At 51.9% G+C, this 17,730-nt stretch overlaps 1 long non-coding RNA gene across 2 annotated transcripts; it reads left to right on the forward strand.

The window, feature by feature from the left end:
* Positions 1-6,585: 6,585 nt before the first annotated feature.
* LOC149120633 (uncharacterized) lies at positions 6,586-17,515 on the forward strand. Of its 2 annotated transcripts, none has more exons than XR_016225927.1 (3): positions 6,586-6,779; positions 12,927-13,004; positions 17,314-17,515. It is a non-coding gene; the product is annotated as an uncharacterized LOC149120633 (long non-coding RNA). The 2 variants fall into 2 exon arrangements; XR_016225928.1 differs by lacking the exon at positions 17,314-17,515 and adding an exon at positions 14,060-14,494.
* Positions 17,516-17,730: the final 215 nt, after the last annotated feature.

Raw genomic sequence — 17,730 nt, forward strand, 5'->3', positions numbered from 1 at the left:
GCAGGTAGACGAGGCTCAGCCGGGCTCTGCTGCTGCTGGTCTTGCTTGGGGTCTCTCATGCTGCTGCCACCGTGTGGCCTGGAGCCCTCACCGGCTGCCCCGGAGGCTGGGCCCCCTCTCCTCGTGGCCTCTCTAGCTGCACCTGTCAGCGCCACATCTTGGGACCCTCCCCCGCCCTCCCCCGCCCTCCCCCATTGCAAAAGTGGAGCCGCCTGGTCCTCTGGGTGCTTGGTCTGCAGCCCACACAGCATCTCCCTGTCGTCATCCGTGGGTAAAGATCAGCCTGAGGGGGTCAGAAGTCGGAAAGGGAGGGTGGGCGTTTGGCACAGTGATTAACACAGGGCTTCGGGCGTTCACATTCTGTATAGGAGGGCCTGGGTTCAAGTTCCGGCTCCGTTCCTGATTCCAGCTTCCTGCTCGTGCACACCCTGGGAGGCAGCAGGTGATGGCTTAAGTACTTGGGCCCTGCCACCCATGATAGATGGAGTTCCAGGCTCCTGGCTTGCGCCTGGCCCAGGCCCAGCTATTGTGGCCACTTGAAAAATGAACCAGCAGATTGAAGATCTCCCTCTCTCTCTGTCACTCTGCCTTTCAAATAAGATACAAATAAATAATAAATTATATTTTAAAAGAAGAAGCAGCAGCCCACCTCTCGGTAGGCTAAAATGAGGGTGTGGCAAGACTGTAGTCCTTCCTGGCAGCTCTGGGAGGGACCCCTTCTTCTTGCCTCTCCCAGCTCCTCCTGCCCCCTTTTAAGATGACCTTGGGGGCCAGCGCCGCGGCTCACTAGGCTAATCCTCCACCTAGCGGCGCCGGCACACCGGGTTCTAGTCCCGGTCAGGGTGCCGGATTCTGTCCTGGTTGCCCCTCTTCCAGGCCAGCTCTCTGCTGTGGCCAGGGAGTGCAGTGGAGGATGGCCCAAGTGCTTGGGCCCTGCACCCCATGGGAGACCAGGATAAGCACCTGGCTCCTGGCTTCGGATCAGCGCGGTGCGCCAGCCGCAGCGCGCCAGCCACGGTGGATTGGAGGGTGAACCAATGGCAAAAGGAAGACCTTTCTATCTGTCTCTCTCACTGTCCACTCTGCCTGTCAAAAAAAAAAAAAATCTTAAAAAAAAAAAAAAAAGAAAAAGCACCTTTGAAAGCCTGCATCCCATATCAGAGTGCCTGGGTTCAAGTTCTGACTCCAGTCCTGATGTCAGCTTCCTGCCGGTGCATACTATTGGAGGATGCAGGTAGTGGCTCAAACACGTGGGTCCCTGTCACCTGCCCGGGAGACCCAGGTTGAGTTCTGGGCTCCTGGCGCTGGCTTGGCTCAGCCCTGGCTGCTGCAGGCATGTGGGGGATGAACCAGTGGATGCAAGCACTCTGTCTCTCTCTACTTTTCAAATAAAATTAAATTGTAAAAAAAAAAAAAAATTTTAAACAGAGAGATGCGTAAAACACAATGTCTGCCTTCAAGAAATATGCAATTCTGGCTCCCCCAGCAACATTTGCTCCCTCTTCTCACCCATTTTGGGTGAAAGGAAATGAGTCTAATTCCAGGGCATGAGTCATGACTGGATTGAGCAAGGGTTGGAGGAGTGTGGCCCTCAGCCCAAGTGCGGTCTGCCACCTGTCTTTGTGAATGAACTTCCATTGGGACCCAGACGCACCTGTTCATTTGTGTGTTGTCTGTGGCTGCCTTTGAATGGCAGTGGCGGGGTCAGGTAGTTTCCACGGAGACCGAACAGCCCACAGGCCCCAAATATTTGCTACCAGGTTTTCTGTAAGTCTTGGGTCTCAACCCTGGTTACGCCTTAGAATCACCTCTAGAAGCTTGTACCTTTTTATATGAGGCAGAGAAAGAGAGATCTCCCATCCACAGGTTCACTCCCCAAGCGCACACAATGGCTGGGACTGGGCCAGGCAAAGCCAGGAGTCAGGAGCAGGAGCTGCGTCAGCAGGGAGCCGGATCCAAAGTGGAGCAGCCAGAACTCAAATCAGCTTCCATGTGGGATCCTGGCATCACAGCCAGCAGCTTAGCCCAGTACACCACAATGCCGTGCCTCCTCCCTCAGTATTTCTTCTTTTTTCTTTTTTATTATTATTATTTTTTTTTTTGACAGGCAGAGTGGACAGTGAGAGAGAGAGACAGAGAGAAAGGTCTTCCTTTGCCGTTGGTTCACCCTCCAATGGCCGCCGCGGCTGGCGCACCGCGCTGATCCGATGGCAGGAGCCAGGAGCCAGGTGCTTCTCCTGGTCTCCCATGGGGTACAGGGCCCAAGCACTTGGGCCATCCTCCACTGCACTCCCGGGCCACAGCAGAGAGCTGGCCTGGAAGAGGGGCAACCGGGACAGAATCTGGCGCCCCAACCGGGACTAGAACCCGGTGTGCTGGCGCTGCAAGGCAGAGGATTAGCCTGTTGAGCCACGGCGCCGGCCCGGTACTTCTTAATAACCTCCCAGGTGCGGGGCTGGCAATGGGGCACAGGTAAAGCTGCCTCCTGCAGCGCTGGCATCCCAAATGGGCACCAGTTCGAGACCTGGCTATTCCACTTCCAGTCCAGCTCTCTGCTCACCGCTTGGGAGAAGCAGTGGACGATGGCCCAAGTGTTTTGGCCCCTGCCACCACTTGGGAGACCTGGATGGAGACCTTGGCTCCTGGCTTTGGTCTAGCCCAGCCCCAGCCATCGCAGGCATTTGAGGAGTGAACCAGTGGATGGGGGATGCTCTACCTCTCTCTCTTTCTCTCTCTCCCTCCCTTTCTCTTTCTAATTCAATCTTTCAAATAAATAAATCTTTTTAAAAATGTATTTAGATATGCAGGGGTAGTAGTTAAACTGTTGCTTAGGGCCGGCGCCGTGGCTCACTAGGCTAATCCTCCGCCTAGCGGCGCCGGCACACCGGGTTCTAGTCTCGGTCGGGGCACCGGATTCTATCCCGGTTGCCCCTCTTCCAGGCCAGCTCTCTGCTGTGGCCTGGGAGTGCAGTGGAGGATGGCCCAAGTGCTTGGGCCCTGCACCCCATGGGAGACCAGGAGAAGCACCTGGCTCCTGCCTTCAGATCAGCGCGGTGCACCGGCCGCAGCGCGCCAGCCGTGGCGGCCATTGGAGGGTGAACCAACAGCAAAAGAAAGACCTTTCTCTCTGTCTTTCTCTCTCACTATCCACTCTGCCTGTCAAAAAAATAAAATAAAATAAAACTGTTGCTTAGGACACATCCATCCCCTGTTCAAGTTTCTGGATTCCCGTTTCCTGCTAACGCACACCCTGGGAGGCAGCAGGTGATGGAACAAGTACCTGGGTCCCTGCCACCCACAGAGAGCCCCCCCCCCCATTGGGGTCCTGACTTCTGGCTTCGTTCTGGTCCGGGTGTGGCTGTTGCAGGCATTTGGGCAGTAAACCAGCAATAGGAGATTTCTCTGTGTGGTGTCTGTGTCTATCTATCAAGCCCTTTCAAACAAAAGAAAATTAAATTTTTAGAATGTATCTACACATGCAGAAAAATTGCAAAGGTAGTCCAGAAAGCACCCATATTCCTGCACTCAGCTTCCTGTCTTATTACCTTACGTTAGTATGTAATGTGCATTTGCCACAATTAGGTAAACCTATACTGATACTTAATATTAATTCTTTTTGTCTTTCTGGCTCTCAAATTTAAAAAAAGATAAATTTATTTTCGTGCAAACAAATTCTGAAATCCATGCAAAGCTTTTTGAGAGTATGCATTTTTCATGAACTTTTGGAAGACTCTCCATATGCATGGATTTCACTCTTTTGTACCAAAATAAACATGAATTAATTTCATTTTCTGTAAACTTTTTGAAGTTCCCTTGCATGGGTAGTGGACGAGTCATTTTACCTGTGCAGGGCTGGTTCCTCTTTCTTCTGCAACAGGGCCACTTTCTCACTCTTAGCTCATGGGTTTTTATTTTCTTTTTCCTTTTTTTTTTTTAAGATTTATTTTATTTATTTGAAAGACAGAGTTACAGAGAGAAGTAAAGACAGAGGGAGAGGTCTTCCATCTACTGGTTCACTCCCCAGATGGCCGCAAGGGCCGGGGCTGCATCGATCCAAAGCCAGAAACCAGGAGCTTCATCTGGGTCTCCCACGTGGGTGCAGGGGCCCAAGGGCTTGGCCATCTTCTACTGCTTTCCCAAGCCACAGCAGAGAGCTGGATCGGAAGAGGAGCAGCCGGGACTCAAACCGGCACCCATATAGGATGCCAGCGCTTCAGGCCAGGGCTTTAACCCGCTGCGCCACAGCGCCAGCCCCTTTCTTTTTCTTTTTTCTTTTTCTTTTTTTAAGATCTATTTTTTTTTTATTTGAAAGGCAGAGTTAGAGAGAGAGTGCAAGATACAGAGGGAGGGATCATACATTCTCTGGTTCACTCCCCAAATGGCCGCAATGGCCAGAGCTGGGCCAGGCGGAAGCCAGGAGCCAGGAGCTTCTGGGTCTCCCACGTGGGTGCAGGGACCCAAGCCCTTGGGCCATCTTCTGCTGCTTTCCCAGGTGCATTAGCAGAGAGCTGGACCAGAAGTAGAGCAGCTGGGACTCAAACCAGTGTCCATGTGCAATGCTGGTGCTGCAGGCGGAGGCTAACTCTCACCCCAGCACCAGCCCCACTCACCTGGTGTCTATGGAACTATCGTCATTCCCGATTTCTGGGGTGGGCACATGACCCAGATGAGCCAATCAGGGACTCTGGCCCTGCTGGCCGTAACCGGGTGGTCCAATGAGCCTGAGCCCTGGAGCTTCTGGAGCTGTGGGGAAGAGATCCTGTCTGTCTTTCTGTCTGCTGCGTTGCTGAGCTGCTGGGACAGGAGCTGTGGGCTGCTGATGTCGCCTCACCGCCAGGATGGGGGCTGCTGGCTGGAGACCCAGTTGGAGGAGGGCAGAGAGCTGCTCACCCATGATACGGGCGTCTGTTTCCTGCTCACCTGAGCTACTGTGTTCATCTCCAGTTGTGTGCGACCGTTCTCCTCCAGGTGAGTGTGCGGTGACTAAGTCGGGAAGATGAACCCTAACCAAATGCACCTTCTGCCACTTGTCTTTAACAAGTAATCTCTGGGGACCGTGTTGTGGCATAACAGGGTAAGCCACTGCCTGCAACTCTGGCACCCCCATAGGGACGCCATTTCCTGTCCAGCTCCCTGCTAATATGCCTGGGAAAGCAGCGGAAGATGGCTTGGGTACTTAGAACTCTGCACACATGTGGGAGACCCAGGTGAAGCTCCTGGCTCCTGGCTTCAGCCTCACCCAGCCCTAGCCATTGCAGCCATTTAGAGTGAACCTGGAGGTGGAAGATCTGTGTGTGTGTGTGTGTGTCTCCTTCTCTGTGTAATTCTGCCTTTCAAATAAATAAAATAAATCTTTAAAAAATGAGTAATCTGGGGCCGGTAGTGTAGTGTAGCAGGTAAAGCCGCCACCTGCAGTGCCGGAATCCCATATGCGTGCTGGTTTGAGTTCTGGCTGCTCCACTTCCAATCCAGCTCTCTGCTATGGCAGTAGAAAAGCAGTAGAAGATGGCCCAAGTCCTTGGGCCCCTACACCCTCATGGGATACCTGGAAGAAGCTCCTGGTTCCTAGCTTCAGATCGGCCCAGCTCCAGCCACTGAAGCCATTTGGGGAATGAACCAGCAGATGAAAGACCTCTCTCTCTCTCTCCACCTCTGGCTCTCTTTAACTCTGCCATTCAAATAAATAAATAATTTTTTTTAAAAAATGAGTAATCTCTGCAGGTATTGGAGACTGCCTATGCTCCTACCCCTACACACGCTCATACCTTCTTTAATTTTATTTTGAGATTGATTCATTTATCTGAAAGGCAGAGAACAGGCCGGCACCATGGCTCACTAGGCTAATCCTTCACCTAGCTGCGCCAGCACCCCGGGTTCTAGTCCCAATCGGGGTGCCGGATTCTGTCCCGGTTGCTCCTCTTCCAGGCCAGCTCTCTGCTGTGGCCCAGGAGTGCAGTGGAGGATGGCCCAAGTGCTTGGGCCCTGCACCCCATGGGAGACCAGGAGAAGCACCTGGCTCCTGCCACCGGATCAGCGCTGGCTGCAGTGCACCAGCCGTGGCGACCATTGGAGGGTGAACCAATGGAAAAGGAAGACCTTTCTCTCTGTCTCTCTCTCTCACTGTCCACTCTGCCTGTCAAAAAAAAAAAAAAAAAAAAAAAAAAAAAAAGGCAGGGAACAGAGAGAGATGGGGAGAGACAGAGACAGGGATTGGGGGAGAGACGTATCCTCCATCCTCTGGTTCTCCCCCACCCCTCCATGGCTATAATGGCCAGGGCTGGGCCAGGCCAAAGCCAGAAGCCAGGAACTCCTTCTGGGTCTCCCCTGTGGGTGGCAGGGATCTAAGCACTTGGGCCACCATCTACTGCCTTCTAAGCACATTAGCAGGGCGCTGGATCAAAAGCAGAGCAGGCGAGATGCAAACCAGCACTCTGATACGGAATGCTGGTGTCACCGGTGCTGACTCAACGCACTGTGCCAGACGCCCAGCCCAGCATCAGTACAGCGTGTGCCCGCTACCCACACTCAGCCTCTCAGCTCCGATGTCATCCTTTTCACCTGCCCGATAAAAATGCATCTGGGCCCTTTAAGCACTGTGCCCGCGTTGAGGGCTAGGTCATCAGCAGGGGGCGCTGGAGGAGAAGGGCTGCTTCCTGCTTCCTGCGCTGCCCTGGGACTGTGCCTGCTCTCTCCTGGCCCAGCACCCTCGGGGCAGCCCCCCACTGCTCCCTGCTGTCCCAGGCCAGCTCCGTCACAGCGGGCGGCTGCTCCTGGACCAGGTATGCATGCACGGGGTCCCCTTGCCCAGCAGCACCCGTTAGCCCTCCAGCCCCGCTCAGGTGACTGAGTAGAGGAGAACCTCTGGGGAGCACCTGGCTGTGAGCAGCTGCAAGTTCCAAGAGGCCAGATTTCCAGAAAGTTCTACCACCTTGCCAATAAGGTCCGGAGCTCGGCCCTAGGAGTGGGAGGGGTCTCCCTTGGGTGTTCTCTTTCAGAGCCAAGGGCCAGCTCCTCCTCACTTCCTCCATTATAACAATTCCTTTTTGGTTGTTTTTTTTTTTTTAGATTTTTTATTTTTTAATTTTTTTTAAAGATTTATTTTATTTACTTGAAAGAGTTACAGAGAGAGGTAGAGACAGAGACAGAGGTCTTCCATCCGCTGGTTCACTCCCCAGATGACCTCAATGGCCGGAGCTGCACCAATCTGAAGCCAGGAGCCAGGAGCTTCTTCCGGGTCTCCCACGCAGGTGCAAGGGCCCAAGGACTTGGGCATCTTCTACTGCTTTCCCAGGCCATAGTAGAGAGCTGGATCAGAAGTGGAGTAGCCAGGACTAGAACCTGTGCCCATATGGGATGCCAGTGCTTCAGGCCAGGGCATTAACCCGCTGCGCCACAGCACCAGCCCCTAGATTATTAAAAAAAAAAAAAAATTTCTTTTATTTATTTGAAAGGCAAAGTTACGGAGAGAGAGGAAGAGACAGAGATCTTCCATCTGCTGGTTCACTCCCCAAGTGGCTGCAACCCAAGACTGGCCCAGGCTGAAGCCAAGAGCCAGGAGCTTCTTCCGGGTCTCCCATGCGGGTGGCAGGGGCCCAAGTACTTTGGCCATCTTCACCTGCCCTCCCAGGTGCGTTAGCAGGGAGCTGGAGCAGCTGGGACTTGAACTTGGTGCACATTTGGGAAGACAGCACCACAGGCAGAGGTGTAACCTACTACGCCACAGCACCAGCCCCAACAATTCCTTTAAAAAAAATTATTTATTTGTTTATTTGAAAGGCAGTGTTACGGGGAGGGGAGGAGAGTCTTCCATCCACTGGTTCACTCCCCAAATGGCCACTATGGCCAGAGCTGGACCAATCCTAAACCAGGAGCCTGGAGCCTCTTCTGGGTCTCCCACAACGGTGCCGGGACCCAAGGACTTGGGCCATCTTCTACTGCTCTCCCAGGCCATAGCAAGGAGCCAAATGGGAAGTGGAGCAGCTGGGACTCGAACTGGCATCCATATGGGATACTGGCACTGCAGGTGGTAGCTTTATGTGCTATGCCACACGCTGACCCCAATTGTTTTTTTCCAAAATGATATTTATTTATGGGGCCGGTGCCGTGGCGCAGTAGGTTAATCCTCTGCCTGCAACACCGGAATCCCATATGGGCGCCGGTCCTAGTCCTGGCTGCTCCTCTTCCAGTCCAGCTCTCTGCTGTGGCCTGGGAAAGCAGTAGAGGCCATGGCAGTCATTTGGGGAGTGAACCAATGGAAGGGAACAGACCTTTCTCTCTGTCTCTCCCTTGCATTTTCTGTAACTCTACCTGTCAAATAAATAAAATCTTTTGGAAAAAAATTATATTTATTTAAAAGGCAGAGAGAGAGAGAGAGAGAGAGAGATCTTTCATCTGCTGGTTCACTCCCCAAATGCCTGCAGCAGCCAGGGCTGGGCCAGGCTGAAGCCAGGAGCCAGGAGCTTCATCCAGGTCTCCCACATGAGTGGCAGGGACCCACCTGCTGCCTCTCTGGGTCTGCATTAGCAAGAAACGGGCATCAGGAGCCCCAGAATTGTTCTGAGGCACTGTATATGGACTAGGGAGTGTTAGTCTCTCGGTTAAACATGTACTCTTTTATTTTTTTTTTAAATGAGGAGAGGGACTGGCACTGTGGTGTAATGGGCTAAGCCTCTACCTGTAGCATCTGCAACCCATGAAGGCACCAGTGCAAGTCCCAGCTGCTCCACTTCTGATCCAGCTCTCTGCTGTGTCCTGGGATAGCAGTAGAAAATGGCCCAAGTCCTTGGGCCCCTGCACCCACATGGGAGACCCAGGAGAAGCTCCTGGCTCCAGGCTTCGGATTGGCCCAGCTCTGGCCTTTGCAGCCATTTGGGGAGTGAACCAGCGGATGGAACACCTCTGTCTCTGTCTCTGTCTCTCTGTCTCTCTCTTTCCCTCTCTGTGTATAACTCTGCCTCAATTGCCTCTCAAATTAATGAATAAAATATTAAAAAAAAAAAAAGAAGGGTGAACAAAGTCTGAACAGGGGAAATGTGGGACGCAGTGCCGGCGGGTAGGGCTACAGAGAGCACCGAGGAGCTGCGAGTCCACAGGGGGCTCCTGGGATACGAAGACAGAGAGAAGGGCGACCCCTGTGACCCGCAGGGCCCTCCGGGAAGGCAGCATGGGGGGGAGTGGGGAGGTGGGAGGGGCCTCCAGGAAAGAGGGTGGAGGCAGTGTTTGGCGAAACTTCGACCTTGGGCTCTCGGGAGGGGTCAGATGCTCCCGGGCAACCTCTCAGAGGAGTGTGACAGACAGCGCAGGGGCTGGCGGTGTTGCGTAGCAGGGTGGGGTGGGGGGAGCAGCCGCCTGCGCCACCAGCATCCCCTTGGGCACCAGTTCAAGTTCTGGCAGCTCCACTTCCGCTCCAGCTCCCTGCTAATGTGTCCGGGAAAGCAGTGGAGCCCAGCCCTGGCCGTTGCAGCCGTGTGGGGAGTGAACCAGTGGATAGAAGATCTCTGTCTCCCCTTCTCTGTAACTCTACTTTTCAAATAAATAAATAAATCTTTTAAAAAGAAAGAAAGCAGCGAGAGATGGCCCCTGCCACCCACGTGGGAGACCAGGATGGAGTTCAAGGCTGCTGGCTTCAGCCTGGCCCAGCACCAGCCATTATGGATATCTGGGGAGTGAACCAGCAGATGGAAGATATCTTTCTCTCTCTCTCTCTCTCTCTCTCTCTCTCTCTCTCTGTAACTCTGCCTTTCAAATAAATAAATCTTAAAATAAAAAACAAACTACAGTTTAGGTGCTATACTGTGAGTCAGACACATCACAAGGGGCTGAATTAATGGTAACCTGATCCAAACTAAATTGAACCTCTGTTCCCCTAATTTTTATTTAAAGATCTATTTCACTGGGGCTGGCGCTGTGGTGTAGTAGGCTAAGACTCTGTGGCACCAGCGTCTCATACGGATGCCTCTTTGAGTCCTGGCTGCTGCACTTCCAAGCCAGCTGTCTGCTCATGGCCTGGAAAAGCAGCTGAGGATGGCCCAAGTGCTTGGGGCCTCGCATCCACACGGGAGACCTGGAAGAAGCTCCTGGCTTTGGATTGGCCCAGCTCTGGCTGTTTCGTCCATTTGTGGAGAGACCCAGCAGATGGAAGATCTCTCAGTTGCCTTCTCTCCCTCTCTCTATAACTCTGCCTTTTGAATAAAAAAATCTTTTAAAAAGAGATTTATTTTATTTATTTGAAAGGCAGAGTCACAGAGACAGTCAGAAAGAGAGATTTTTCCATCTGCCAGTTCACTCCCTAAATGGCTTCAACAGCCAGGACCGGGCCAGGTGGAAACCAGGAACTGGAACTCCATCTGTGTTTCCATGTGGATGGCAGGGACCAAGCACTTGGTCTATGTTCTGCTGTTTTCCTGGGTGCATTAGCAGGAGCTGGATGGGAACCAGTGCTCACGTGGGATGCCGGTGTTGCAGTGTCTTAACCCACAATGCCAGCCTCCCATCCCTGTACTGCAGTTTTAAATGCAGCAAAATCAAACACATTCAAAAGTTGCTCTGTCCAAGGACTGAGAGGATGTTGAATCCTTGGGAGTATTTGCTGGCTCCTATTACAGTCATGTTTTGGGGAAACTGAAGTATTTGCCAGCTTGGGTCATGGTGGTGAATCATACAGACTTTAAATCGTATGAACTCGGGGCTGGCATTGTGGCACAGCGGGTGAAGCCACTGCCTATGATGCCAGCATCCCATGTGGGCACCGGTTCATGTCCCGGCTGCTCCACTTTTGATCCAGCTCCCTGCTGGTGTATCTGGGAAAGTAGCAGGATGGCCAGTACTTGGGCCCTTGGACCCACAGCGCCGGCTTCATCCATAGTTTTTTTTTTTTTTTTTTTTATATATAACATATATATTTTCCATGTTCTATAAAAATAATTTGCACCAAAATAAACTCATACTTTTTTTTTTTTTAGTGGTAGGCATGCTAGCAATGTTTAATGAAGAGAAACAATCTAAACACATACTTTTTATCCATTTTTTTTAGATTTATTTATTTATTTGAGAGGTAAAGTTACAGACAGACAGAGGGAGAGACTGAGAGAGAGGTCTTCCATCTGCTGGTTCACTCCCCAAAAGGCTGCAATGATTGGATCTAGGCCAATCCAAAGCCAGGAGCCAGGAATTTTTTCTGGGTCTCCCACATGGATACAGGGGCCCAAGGACTTGGGCCATCTTCTACTGCTTTCCCAGGCCATAGCAGAGAGCTGGATCGGAAATAGAGCAGCCAGGACTTGAACCGGCACCCATATGGGATGCCGGCACTGAAGGGGAGGTTTAACCTACTAAGCACTGGGGGCAGCCCCTTTTCATTCCATTTCCAGCACCCTTTTGAAATATCTTCGTATTTGTCTTTATATCAATCCAGTCATAAAATATAACCTATTTGTTTAAGGCAGATGGGCCATGAAAGTCAAAATGTGGTCCTGACAGTAGCAGAGTTCAACAAATGTGAGTTATTTAATCCACACCGTCACTGTTGCTCTTACTGGCAAGAACTTCCACTCCTCCAGCCTAGCCAGATGGAAGGGTAAAAATATCCAAAGGAATAAAGATAGGCCCAGTAGTGGCGAGTGCCCTTCGCACACCCACCCTGTGCTGCAGGCATCAGCATGCCAAGTCACCTTCCCAGTGTCTCTAGGCTGAGTAGCCGTGTCCTCCAAAATGCTTGGCACAGAATGATTTTGGATTCCAGATTCTTTTGGATTTTGTGATATTTGCATATATATATATATATATATATATATATATATATATATATATAGCGTTTCCTAGGGAGGGGACCAAGTCTAAAAAGGAAATTCTTTTTTTAGGATTTATTTATTTATTTGAAAGGCAGAGTTACAGAGACAGAGAGAGAGATTCCATCTGCTGGTTCACTCCCCAGATGGTCACAAAGGCCAGAGCTGAGCGGATCCGGAGCCGGGAGCCGGGAGCCAAGAGCCAAGAGCCAGGAGTTTCTTCCAGGTCTCCCACGTGGGTGTAGGGACTCAAGCGCTTGGACCATCCTTTGCTTTCCAAGGCCATAGCAGGGAGCTGGATCGGAAGTGGAACAGCTGGGACTTGAACCAGCACCCGTATGAGATGCCAGCGCTGTAGATGGCAGCTTAACCACAGCCACAGGACCAGCCCCAGGAAATTCACTTGTTTCACACACACTGTGTATATGCAGCCTGGAGATGCTTTTATACCGTACTTTTAGTACACTTGAGCTTTCCTTTATTTTTGTTTATTTGAGAGAGATAAAGAGACAAGCAGAGAAAGCTTCCATCCACTAGATCATTCTGCCAAAGCCCACACTGGCCAGGGCTGGGCCAGGGCTAGGACTAAAGCCAGGAGCCAGGAGCAATCCCAGTGTCCCACGTGGGTGGCAGGAACCTGACTGTCTGAGCCATCAGCATTGTCTCCCAGGCTGTGCCCTAGCAGGAAGCTGGCGTCAGGAGCTGGAGCTGCGAATCCGACCCAAGAGTGTAACGTGGCTTGTGGGCCTCCTACCCCATTTTAATGGCTAGACCAGACAGCAGGCTCTGCACCTGAGCTTTGACTGCAACATGTCACGTGAAGTCGGCTGTGCGATCTTCCACTGTGGTGTCATGAAATCTGGGGGACTGCATTGCATAATGTGTTAAGACACAGTGTGCACAGCTAGCATCCCACATGGGGCACTTCTGACCAGGTTTCCTGGGAAGCAACAGGAGGCAGCTCAAGTGCTTGGGTCCCTGCTGCCCCTAGGGGAGACCAGGGTGGAGCTCCTGGCTTCAGCCTGGCCCAGCCCTCGATGTTGTCGTCACTGGGTAATGAACCAGCAGGTGGAAGTTCTCTCTGCTTCTCTCCTTTTCTCTCTCTTTGTCGCTCTACCTTTAAACATTTTTATTTTTCAGGTTTTTGGAGCATTTTGGATTTTGGATTTCCAACCTGTGATCCCATTCTACAGACAAGGAAGTGGAGGCAGGACAGTGGTAAGAGGGGGAGCCGGAGTCTCAGGGATGCCACCGTGGTGTCCTGTGTGGGCTGGGAGTGGTGGTGCTTCAGGGACCACCTGGGGAGTTTGGTTCCATTTTTACAGAAGGCAGCACCGGCAGGTTTGGGACAGGAGTGAGTGGTGTGTAGGTGGATGAATTTGGAAGCGGTGCTCAGAGTCTTGGTGGGCTCTCTTGATCCCAATCACCATTCCCAGAAGTCTCTGTGATGGGCCCTGTGTGTGCCAAGGGAGGACCTGTTCTGTCCGGAAACTGCACCTGCAGCTCACTCCCTTGAAGGGAAACCAAGGGTCCTCCTAGCCCATTCGCTGGCTCAGCAGTCACCTGGCAACTCTCCCTCTAAACATTCCGAGGCAGAGTGCTATAAACCCCACTCATTCCCTACAGGGGACCGCGGCTGGACCCTGATCCTTTCAGTTGGCATTTGAGGCATTGTGGGCAGTGCCCTGTGACATGGACCAGCACATCGTCATGTCCCTGCCCCCACAGAACGCATGGGCAAAGAAGGGAGAGGCCAGCAACCACCCACAAACCGTGCCCAGTGCTGGACCACTTACAGGAGCGGGGACAGAAGGGGAAGCTGCCCTCCACCCTCGGCTCTGCCTCCTTGAAGGCCACAGGACCCCCATTCGGTAGCTGGGCATGGGGCCATGCAGCGTTTCCCAGGCTCCCCTGCGGCAGGTGTGGCCACATGGACAAGTCCTGCCAGTAGGATAGGAGCTGATGGAGCGGTACATCTGACAGGAAGTGACCTTAAAGGGGGGTGGGTCCTTTCCTACTGTGCTGGGTCTTAGTCCACCCGAACGAGGATGGACTGGGTCCGAAGAAAGGTAAGTGCACCGCTCGCCCGTTCCCCAGCCTCCCGATCCCAGAGACAATCAGACGCAGCGGGGAGTCAAGTCAAGCAAGCAAGAACTCCATTTATTGCACGTGTAGCAAAGCCTTTTAAAGCACAAGACCGCAGGATTACTGGGGCAGGGCATAAGGACCAACCAATTACTTAAAAGGTCATTTTATGGGGCGACTTTTTACAGGACCAGCCATATGTCTGTACACCCATCATCAGTTGTCACCTCCCCTGATGCTGTACGGCCAATCAGCTTTGGTGGTAAACGACTTTGGGTACTGCCCACCTTACTTCCTTTGGGCGCCATCTTTGAATTGCCACATGTGCCTAATTTCCCCACACTACTGGGAAGAAGGAGGCTAGCGTCCCCGCTGGAGCCAGGAGGAGACCCCAGGGGCGAGGGCCACGCACAGCAGCAAGGTGGATTTCAGCTGCCACGGAGCCCAGCTGCCCACTCTCAGAGTTCCAGGTGGCAGAGAGGCTGTGCGTGGTGGCCTTATCACACTTACATTTCATACGTTTCTGTTGGACAGCACAATTTTCAAGCCTCAGCTTACATGTCGCTTCCTCCATTGAGTCTGCCTGGACCATCCCACCCAAGGAGAGAGCCAGCGTCCCCCGGGGGGGATGTAAGTGTGATAAGGCCATGTGCAATTTTGCTTTCATACATGAGGGAGCTTCCGGACATCCTGGGAGGGGCAGGCATTTGGTCTGGTGTTTACGGCACCACTTAGGGCGCCCGCCTCCCACATCAGGCCTGGGTCCCGAGCCCACCTCCTTCTCAATTCCAGCTTCCTGTTCGTGCGCATCCTGGGAGGCAGGAGCTGATGGCTTGTGGGAAACCTGGGTGGAGTTCCTGTCTCCCAGTTCTGTCCTGGCCCTGCCCAGCCATCGTGGGCATCTGGGGACTGAGCTTATTCTCTCTGCCTCTCTGCTTTCCCAATAAATAAGATACATTTTAAAATGTTTCAAAGTCATTGGAAAAATAGAATTAAAAGTTTATTTTGGTGCAAAAAATTTTAAAGTCATGCATGCAAGTAGGGTCATATATATAACTTTAAGGTTTTTAGTAGCCATATTTACAATTTAAGAAGAAACAGGCAAAAATAATTTTAGCAAAGTATTTTAGTTAACCCAATATGTGCAAAATATATCTTCTCAATCTATAATCAATATTCAAATTATTGATTAGGGATTTTAAAAAAAATCATGCTAATTCTTTTTTTTAAGAGTTATTTATTTCATTTGAAAGGCAGAGAGTTACAAAGAGGCAGAGGCAGAGAGACAGAGACAGAGAGAGAGAGAGAGAGGGGTCTTCTATCCACTGGTTCATTCCCCAGATGCCTGCAACAGCCGGAGCTGCGCCGATCCGAAGCCAGGAGCCACGAGCTTCTCCCAGGTCTCCCACATGGGTGCAGGGGCCCAAGGACTTGGGCCATCTTCCACTGCTTTCCCAGCCCATAGCAGAGAGCTGGATCAGAAGCGGGTCTCGAACTGGCGCCCATACGGGATGCCAGCGCTACAAGCGACAGCTTTACCCACTACACCACAGCTCTGGCCCCCATGCTTAAGCCTCTGGAGTCCAGAATGCATTTGATGCTTCTTACAGCTCATCTCAACTGAGACTACTTCCATTTCTTCTTCATTAATTTTCAAAATTTCTATTTATTTGGATTTTATTTGAGAGGTAGAAAGACAGAGACAAAAGTCAGCCAGAGAGAAATCATCCATCCTCTGGTTTGCTCTCTGAATGCCTACAATAGCCTGGACTAAGCCAGGCTAACTCAGTGTAGGTGTCGCGTGTGGGTGGCAGGGACCCAGGTACTTGAGCCGCCACCTGCTGCCTCCCGGGTGTGCATTAGCAGGAAGCTGGACTCTGAAGTAGAGTCAGGGCTGGAATCTAGACCCCTGGATAAGGGATCCCAGCATCCCAAGCAGCATCCTAACCCCTGTGCCGAATGCCTGTCCCTAGCCTAGCTCCATTGCCAGCGCTGAGCCACAGAGGGCTGGGGGCTTCCGTACTGGACAACTCAGCCCTGAAGGGAGGCAAGGACCATGAGGAATGTCTGCACAGAGCCCTAGACGTGGGGAAATCGGGCTGAGCACAGAGGGCCGGGGTGGGCAGGATCCGCAGGCCCTGGGTGCTTTCACCAAGATTTTGGGAGCCCCCCTAAAGCCACGTAAGTTTCCTTTCTGCTCCTAATAGTGGAATGCTAGCGAGTCAGACTCTCTGGGTTCAGACGCCTGCTCTCTGACCTCGGGCAGGGTACTTAGTCTCTGTGCCTCAGCGTTTTCCGTTCCTAACGGGGCAGATAATAATAGCACCACCCTCCGAGGTTGCTGCAGTCTGTGTGTGGAGCACTTAGAACGCTGCTGGGGCCTGCAGTAGCTGTCCTGTACACATTGGCTCTACACATGCGGGTATCTACGGCTCCCAAGTTAACGCTATGCAAGAAGAAACAAGTAGGAGATAAACCTATTGCCAGCTGGGTTTACTGCGCTTCAGACAGGAGAGGGTAGAAGGCGGCGAATGTTCCAAGAATGAAATTCATTTAAAGCCTAGCAGAAGGAAGTGGGTGTAAGTGCAGATACAAAAGCAAATGGGGAAAAGTTGGCCACCAAGAAAGACAAACTAGGAAATAAATGGACACAGAAAAACAATGGCCACTATTTTTTTGCCTCCTTACTCTGCCCCAAGATTTAGAGACTCAAACGCCCTATAGGGGGCCGGCGCTGTAGCATAGCAGATTAAGCCTCTGCCCGCAGTGCCGGCATCCCATAAGGGTGCTGGTTTGAGTTTGGCTGCTCAGCCCCTGATCCCACTCCCTGCTAATGCACCTGGGAAAGCCGCGGAAGATGGCCTGAGTCCCTTGGCCCATGCACCCATGTGGGAGACCTGGAAGAAGCTCCTGGCTCCTGGCTTCAGATCCACCCAGCTCTGTCCGCAGTGGCCATTTGGCGAGTAAACCAGTGGGTAGAAGCTCCTCTCTCTCTCTATCTCACCCCTTCCCCATCTCTGCCTTTCAAATAAACAAATAAATCTTTAAATAAATATATCCAATGCCCTGTAGGAGCTGGGCTGGCTTTGCAGACGAGCTGAAGCTGCCTGAGGGTAGGATGATACAGCATGGTGGGGTCTATGGCAACAGGTGTCTCAAGTCAGGCAGCTGACGTCAGCACAAAGTGCACGTCTCTGCTTAGCATGGAGGGTAGGACCTTCCACAGTGGGAACCTCGTTAGCTGTACGACCTTGGACAAATTTCTAAAACCTTCTTGCCTCAGTTTCCAAATTTGTTAAATAAGGATAATAGTCACTATGTTTTTAAAGTGTATCTATTTTTGGGGACCAGTGCTGTGGCGTAGTAGGCTGAGCCTGTGCCTGCAGCGCCAGCATCCCACATGGGTTCTGGTTCAAGTCCTGGCTGCTGTTCTTCCATCCAGCTCTCTGCTATGGCCTAGGAAAGCAGCAGAAGGTGGCCCAAGGTTTTGGACCCCTGCACCTACTGGGAGACCCAGAAGAAGCTCCTGACTCCTGGCTTCAGATCAGCCCAGCTCTGGTCATTGCAGTCATTTGGGGAGTGAGCCAGCAGATGGAAGACTCTCTCTGTGTCTGTAGTTCTGCCTTTCAAATAAACACATAAAGAACATTTAAAAAAAACTGTATCTACTTTTTTATTTGAGAGAAAGAGATAGAAAAAGAGACATCTTCCAGCCACTGGCTTATGCCCCAATGCCTACAACAGCTAAGGTAGGCCAGGGTGAAACCAGGACCCCAGTACTCAGTCACAATCTCCCATATAGACGGCAAAACCCAAGTACTTGAGTCATCACCTGCTGCCTCCCAGTGTGCACACTGGC

This window comes from Oryctolagus cuniculus, chromosome 19, assembly GCF_051225735.1.
Source record: "Oryctolagus cuniculus isolate XC-2025 breed Fujian yellow rabbit chromosome 19, ASM5122573v1, whole genome shotgun sequence".
Lineage (NCBI taxonomy): Eukaryota > Metazoa > Chordata > Mammalia > Lagomorpha > Leporidae > Oryctolagus > Oryctolagus cuniculus.